Here is a 7,026-nt window from a genome sequence, read left to right as displayed (position 1 = left end):
TACAATTACACAAAAATAGCGTCACACATTACTTTATTGTTATGCTGGAAGTTATCAATTATTCTTTTTTATATATAGCATAACTACGTTAACATAGCGCTTCATTCATTTTCTTTGAGTGTTCATGTACATACAACTGTAGTGTTTGGGTAACTGTATTTTTCAGTGACTGCATGCTATTTTATATATTCTTTCTTTTATATCATATACTGCTATTGTAATTTTGAGTAAATCATTTCTGTGTGTCAGTGACTGCTGATGGCAAAGAAGCCCAACAAATTTGATGAATACTTAAAATTATATGAAGACGAAATTTTGCAGAAAGAAGCTAAAATCAGACAACAGTGCGAGAGTAACCTCATTGATGAAGAGGAAAATGAGATAGATAACCCTTACACCAAAAAAGCTAAGACAGCACCTGCGATTGCACATGTGCTAGTTACGCACTTGTTCTGTCCTTACACCACTCCACGTGTTCTCCTTAGCGATAATGGCACGGAGTTCAGAAAATGCCTTGCTATCGGAGATCTGCGCTAAGTATAACATCAAACAGACGTTTACCGTAGCTTACCATCCAAGTTCAAATGGCCTGGTAGAGAGGGCGAATCGTAAAATTCTTGAAGCCCTCCGTCATGTTGTCACTAGCTTACATGACAACTGGGAAGACTGGATTCCTCAGGTTGCGGCTTGCATTAATAGTTCGGTATGTGAATCAACTGCGAAAACCCCACACTACATTGTCTATGGAGTAGATAAGAGATTGACATACGACTTGTTGGCGGATCCCTCTAAGCCTGTCTATAACATAGATGACTACTCTTCCCAGCATCTGCGAGTTTTTACAGATATACATAAAAAGGTTAGGGAGAAATTGCTTGCTTCTAGGAATGAGATGATGCAGCAACAACACAAGCGTGCAACTCCTATCACCTTTAAAGTAGGAGATATGGTGATGGTTCAAGCACCCCCGAGGGAGTCCAAATTGTCCCCTAAGTTCATGGGTCCGCGCTTAATTGTCAGCAAGGGTAATGGTAACAAGTTTGCAGTTTTTGATCCAGCTCTCAATACTGTAGAAATGGTTCACAGTGACAGGCTCAAGATAACTAAAGCTTCTGATCCAGCTTTGGATAGTCGCACTTGCATACCGAGTAATAATCCTCCAACCACTGCCATCCCACCTACTAGTCATCCTACTCACTCTTATAATCTCAGGTCACGAATCTAACGCAACGCTTTCTTGCAACAATGGCGTTTTTCCTACTATTCTGGGGAACATTAGGGACTGCATTGGCTACTCCAACACATCTCAAGCCAGGGGCACTCGTTGCGACCTTGGGACCAGTGACCCTAGTGCAGTGGTTCCCAACCTAGGGGTAAATTACCCCAGTGGGGTAATGACCCCATATTTTTGGGGTAATGGATGTTTGGCATGGGATGAGGCAATCAGTTTACATTTTCATATAATTTCAATGAAGATTAATTTTTTCTGCTTTCTATGTATGAACTAAAATTACTTCTTTTCGTATTATAGATTTGCATTATTGTGTTGCATAGTTTCTATTTTGTCTGTTTTTGAAGTATGAAATAGAGTTACTTTTTTTCCTATATTACGAGTATTTGTTCATTGGGGTAATGGATGATTGTGAAATTGTATTTTTGGGTAATCGCTGCGAAAAGGTTGGGAAACACTGCCCTAGTGGAAGATGAGTTGTTCGTCCGCTATTCATACTCCACTCTTCACTCAGTGCCGGGAGTCCTGAGGGGAGTTGCTTCAAGCTTAGCGGAGATGGTTCGGCGAGTGAAGGTTGAACTCGCCGAACAGACAGACACACCATCTTATCCTCATTCCACTTTTATTCTCAACCTCCTAAAGACTCGCTTAACTTTTATCTCTAACAAACTTGCTACCGCTACGTACGACTTTTCTAAACACCCAATGCATGCTTGGAACAAACGAGGATTGATCAATGCCTTCGGTAAAATTTCCCAAACTCTCTTTGGTACAGCGATGGATGAGGATATTGTTGAAGATTGCCACCTTTATAGAGTGGTGTGGGCCTTTACTGCTTTGAAAGCGGCCCACACGCAATGGATGAGGATGTACAGGATTTACGTGAACGCTACAATTATCTTGTCAACATTGCAACTACTAATAGACGAGTCATTAATATGCACAGTAAACACATTGCTAGTCTGGAATCACATTTGAAAGATGTCCTTGGCCATACCAATCACCTTCGTAGTGTACTTAACGATGCAATAGTTCGCATAGCTGAATTGACGGACTTTGTTCTCGTAGATCAGTCACTGGAAGTTTTAGAATCCGCTCTAGATGCCATGCTTTCCTATAATTCTGTCCTCATCCAAAACCTTGTTAATGCCAGCCAGGGTAGAGTAACTGCTGCTCTTTTCCCTGTCGCTGATCTAATCAAGACGCTTGACATTGGACAGACTATTTTCAAATTACAACCTTTGTTTAACCGTGATATTGTGGAACATTATTATCCCATCTTAGAAACGGTTCTCACGCTTGAAGCTGGCGTCATCTATGTTCCTTTCAAATCAATGGACACCTTTCATGTTTATGAAATCATTCCTTTTCCATTCTCTATTAACACCTCTGTCCTAATCCTAGACTTACCTCCTACTCTGGTTTTGATTGCAAAGGATTTTTCCGTGTATACCACTACCTCAAGGGACTCGCTGAGTAGCTGCATGTCATCGTATTTACACCGATATCACTACGATGCTACCCTTTTTATTTTTCGCCCCATTGTAGGGAATATGTGCGAGGTCATCCTTACTCGTGTTCACGCAGAGGATGCTCTCTTAACTTGTTCCTATAGACATATAGTTCCACAGGCCATTTTTCAACATCCGTTCCATGGTTATCATTACTTCTTCCCAACTCCCATCCCTCTTGCAGTTGTTTGTCCGAATGGTACAATGTATGAGAGGGTTGTTGGTCATCATGCAGTTCACAATTTTTGTCATGTTACGTCTACTAATCTGACCACCTATCCTAAACGTCTCTACGAAGCTTTTACTGTCAATATATCTGCTCCTCATCTTTTCCCTTTATCTATTTTGCAAAATCTATCTTTTTACAGGCTTTCCTATGTTATTAACACCTTACATGAAATTAGATTTTCAAACCAGTCAGAATTTGCTCAAGCCTTAGAAGAGTCTCTTCCAGAGTACCTCGATCCTGTTGTTTTCTATCCTAGCCTCTTAGTTCCTATTCTCCTGACCATTTGCATTTTACTTCCTCTCTTTATTTGTGTTTACAAAGCGTTACGCCTTTGTTCTAATCTTCATGCTGCCAAAGTTGCCCAGCGGCGATTTCACTCTACCATGAACTTCCTGTAGTACACTTTAACACGGCTAGGTACACAATTAGAATATTTCTATGCATGCTTTCTTTTTATGCCGCGAGGACGCGGCAGGTATGTGACCGAGCGGTGTTAGGGTATGAATTGTATATAATTATTTTTTTTTCCTTGTTTCTACACACAGCCGTGAGAAGCGAGGCTGATCTTAGCGAAGAGCACATCCTTTCATTTTCATGTGCAAGCACTTCTTATGCTAAGTCAGTATACTTTCCCACAGGCTCAGTGTGGGAACCTCTGGTTGGTGGATTATACATATGTAATTATAACAGCATAGACATATATTTAGTACTATCATATATTTTATTTCTTTCATTTATGATTAAGTACTACATTAACTATTGTAACCAATGCATTTCTAACTGTTCTTTGATATATGAGTCGGTCACCGGTGTCAGTGAGTTTTTGCTGACGAGAGATTGACAAGACGGAGCTACGTTAGTTGGAGTCTGACGAACACACGAGCTGGCCGTTGTGCTCCCCCGGGCGTTTGCCAGGGAGCTGTGGACTGTGTGTGTGTGTACGAGACTATCCTTGTGTAGTGTAAATAACTGTATTGTTAATATAAGGAAAACCCAAGCTGTGTTTTCGTTAACTCCCCTGAGAAGACACTGTGAGAGAGTTCCTGAACTAACGACACTGCTACTCTTGTGCTCTCTTCGTGGTAACATAACATTGACTACAACACACCGGCTACTTCTCAAGCCTCCACGACTACTCGCTACCAAGTCTACCAAGGTTCAATACGCTTTGTATCTTACAATAAAATAAGGGAAAGGCCCCGGTGTTTCTCTTCAACCACACCAGAACATATTGATGGTGCCAGGGGTACCAGGACATGCATGTATATGTAATGGCACCAATCGCGATCTGTGTAGTTTTCATTGTTCGCCAGCTGGTTGAATTCACAAGTTGGTCCTGCCTATCGCTCCGAACTGTCGCTCTTGTGGAAGCCCTATTAGAAAAAAATAAATATATATTGATATTCATGCCTACATTTCTCATAATATAAACGTTTGATTATTTCACTATGTGTCTGATTAAAAATGACATAAAAATATGCAAATATATTTTCCTAATGGTGCAAAGTATGGATGTACCAGTGTCCCATCATATTATTTTTTGTAAGTCTAATAGTACATATATACCTGCATAGGATAATGCTCCACTCAAAAAGCGTAGAGCAAATATCACTGAGTAGCATTTACAAAAAAAATCTGTGCCGAAATAACTTGGCCAACATTACCGAAACCGAATTTTCCTAACTGAATCACAACAAGCGAACTTGGTATGCCTTTTGATCTCAGAAAGTTTCTCAGAGTTGGCACTGTCCATTTTCTAAGTTCATCCATAGTGTTATCCATAGTGAAGTCGTTGTGTAGCGAGTGTGGCGATGGCTCTTAACACGCTAGATTTGTTTACGTTTCGATAGAACAATCTCGGTGCATGTCAGACAATATCCTCTATACTGTTAATTTCTTAAGACTATTAATTGTTGTGATTTTCTGTATGAATATAATTCATATTGATTTTTATGGAAAGAAAAAGGTATTAAAACTACGCTTTACCTATTAATGATCTTTTCTATTTTTTGTCCCAGAAATGGAGATGGTAAAGAAGAGCGCTCTACATACATATAAATATTTCCACTTTTTTAGCTTATATGCCACGAGTACATTCTTAGAAAGATTATAACTATTTTATCAAACCATTTGATATTTACAAAACGTGCAGAAAAGTACGTTCCAGTTGACCAACTTGCTGTGAAATAATTAACCCATCTGGCTGTTGAAGGCACCTACATAGCAGATCGCGATCGGTCCCATTGTGTGTTTGCGTGCGTGTGTGTGTGTCTATGTGAATGTCAGTCGGCGTGCGTATGAGTAAATGTGTGTGCGTGCATGCATGGAGTAGTTCGTGTATATATGTGTGTGTGTGTGTGTGTGTGTGTGTGTGTGTGTGTGTGTGTGTGTGTGTGTGTGTGTGTTGTCTGTGTGAATGTGAGTCGGCGTGCGTAGGAGTAAATGCGTGTGCGTGCGTGCACGCAGAAATGCGTGTATATGTGTATGTGTGTTTTTTTTTGTGTGTGTGTATGTGTGTGTACGTGTGTGTGAGAATATCAGTGCGTGCTTGCGTGCGTGTGCGTTCGTGCTTTCAGAACTGTGTGTTCGTGTGTGTGTGTGTGTGTGTGTGTGTGTGTGTGAATATGAGTCTGTGTGCGTTTGCGTGCGAACGTGTATGTGTGTGTGAGAATATGAGTCTGCGTGCGTTTGCGTGCGAACGTGTGTGCGTGCAGGCAGAACTGTATGTGTGTGTGTGTGGCTGTGTAAATTGAGTCGGCGTGCGTGTGAGTAAATGCGTGTGCATGCGTGCAGGCAGAAATGTGTATGTGTGTGTGTGTGTGTGTGTGTGTGTGTGTGTGTGTGTGTGTGTGTGTGTGTGTGTGTGTGTGTATGTGCGTACGCAACAGGTGTGACCGTGTGACACAAACAACTATCGGGAAATTAGTGTCATTAATTAACGCAATCGCTAAATTGTACGACATGGTGTTGTGTGAAAGACTGAGTCAGTGGTTCAAACCGTACGGAGAACAAGCTGGAGCACAGAGGAAGCGAGGTTGTTCAGAACACATTGCCTTTGCCTGTTAACGGATATAGCTCGCAGGAAAAAATTAACTTTGTTTGTAAGATTCATTGACTTTTCTAAAGCCTATGATTTAGTACCAAGAGATGTTTTATTTAAGGTAATGAAAAGGCTTGGATGTGGGCGGGTGATGCTAGCGGCTTTGTTAGCAATGTACTGGGTAACAGAGTGTGATTGGTGAAGCGGTCATGACAACAACTCTTTGGGTGAGACAAGGATCGCCTACGTCATGTTTACTTTTCATTCTGTTTGTCAATGATTTGATTAAGATGATAAAGGAACGCTGTCAGTCAGATGGTTTTCTCCAATGGTTTCATATATTAGTACTAATGGACGATACTATACTGTTATCTACATCTAGAGAAGCTATGTTACAAAAAATTGCAATTGTACAGGAATTTTGTAACGAATATGGTATGAAAATTAACCAGAGCAAAACTAAATTTGATGTAATTCACGGCAGAGCTGGTGATGCCGAGCCACTGGTGGTGAATGGACTTGTCATAGATCACTGCTCTAGCTACTTGTACTTCGGTTCACCCTTCACCAGCGACGGCTCGGTGTCGTCAGCAGTTAAGGCTCATGCAAAGGGAAAAATGTGTCATGTGTTAAAGTTTGTATCCTTTCTCAAAAAGAACAATGATATCCCTTTTGTTGTGAAGCGGCGGGTTTTTGATGCAGCGTTGATCTCCTCACTCTTGTATGGTTGTGAGTCATGGGTGGGGGCGGACTTTAAACCTGTAATTAAATTGTACAATTGGTCATTACAACAACTGTTGGGGGTGAGAACAACAGCCAATCTAGTGTGTTACGTTGAGTCAGGGTACTTGCCGCTTCCTGAGTTACTGAAATTGAGACAGCATAAGTTTTTTCCAAAGTGTAAGAAGAAAGACACAATTTTGAAGATGATCCCCTTGTTTTTGCACTAAATAATATTCGGATATGTAATACGCCAACCGGAAGACTTGCAAACGAGTTCTTACAAGCGCCATCA

General features: G+C 40.9%; 1 protein-coding gene across 1 annotated transcript in view; it reads left to right on the top strand.

Moving 5' to 3' along the window:
• LOC123505003 (docking protein 2-like) overlaps positions 1-12 on the top strand; it is a 15,391-nt gene extending 15,379 nt beyond the window's left edge. The window contains exon 11 of the mRNA XM_045256013.1: positions 1-12. This exon is cut by the window's left edge and continues 173 nt beyond it. The gene's annotated coding sequence lies outside the window, so the exon portion shown is untranslated.
• Positions 13-7,026: the final 7,014 nt, after the last annotated feature.

Source organism: Portunus trituberculatus, chromosome 17 (genome assembly GCF_017591435.1).
Source record: "Portunus trituberculatus isolate SZX2019 chromosome 17, ASM1759143v1, whole genome shotgun sequence".
In the NCBI taxonomy this organism is placed as follows: Eukaryota; Metazoa; Arthropoda; class Malacostraca; order Decapoda; family Portunidae; genus Portunus; species Portunus trituberculatus.
Note: the sequence above shows the minus strand (reverse complement) of the source record. Positions and strands in the feature narration are given on the sequence as shown.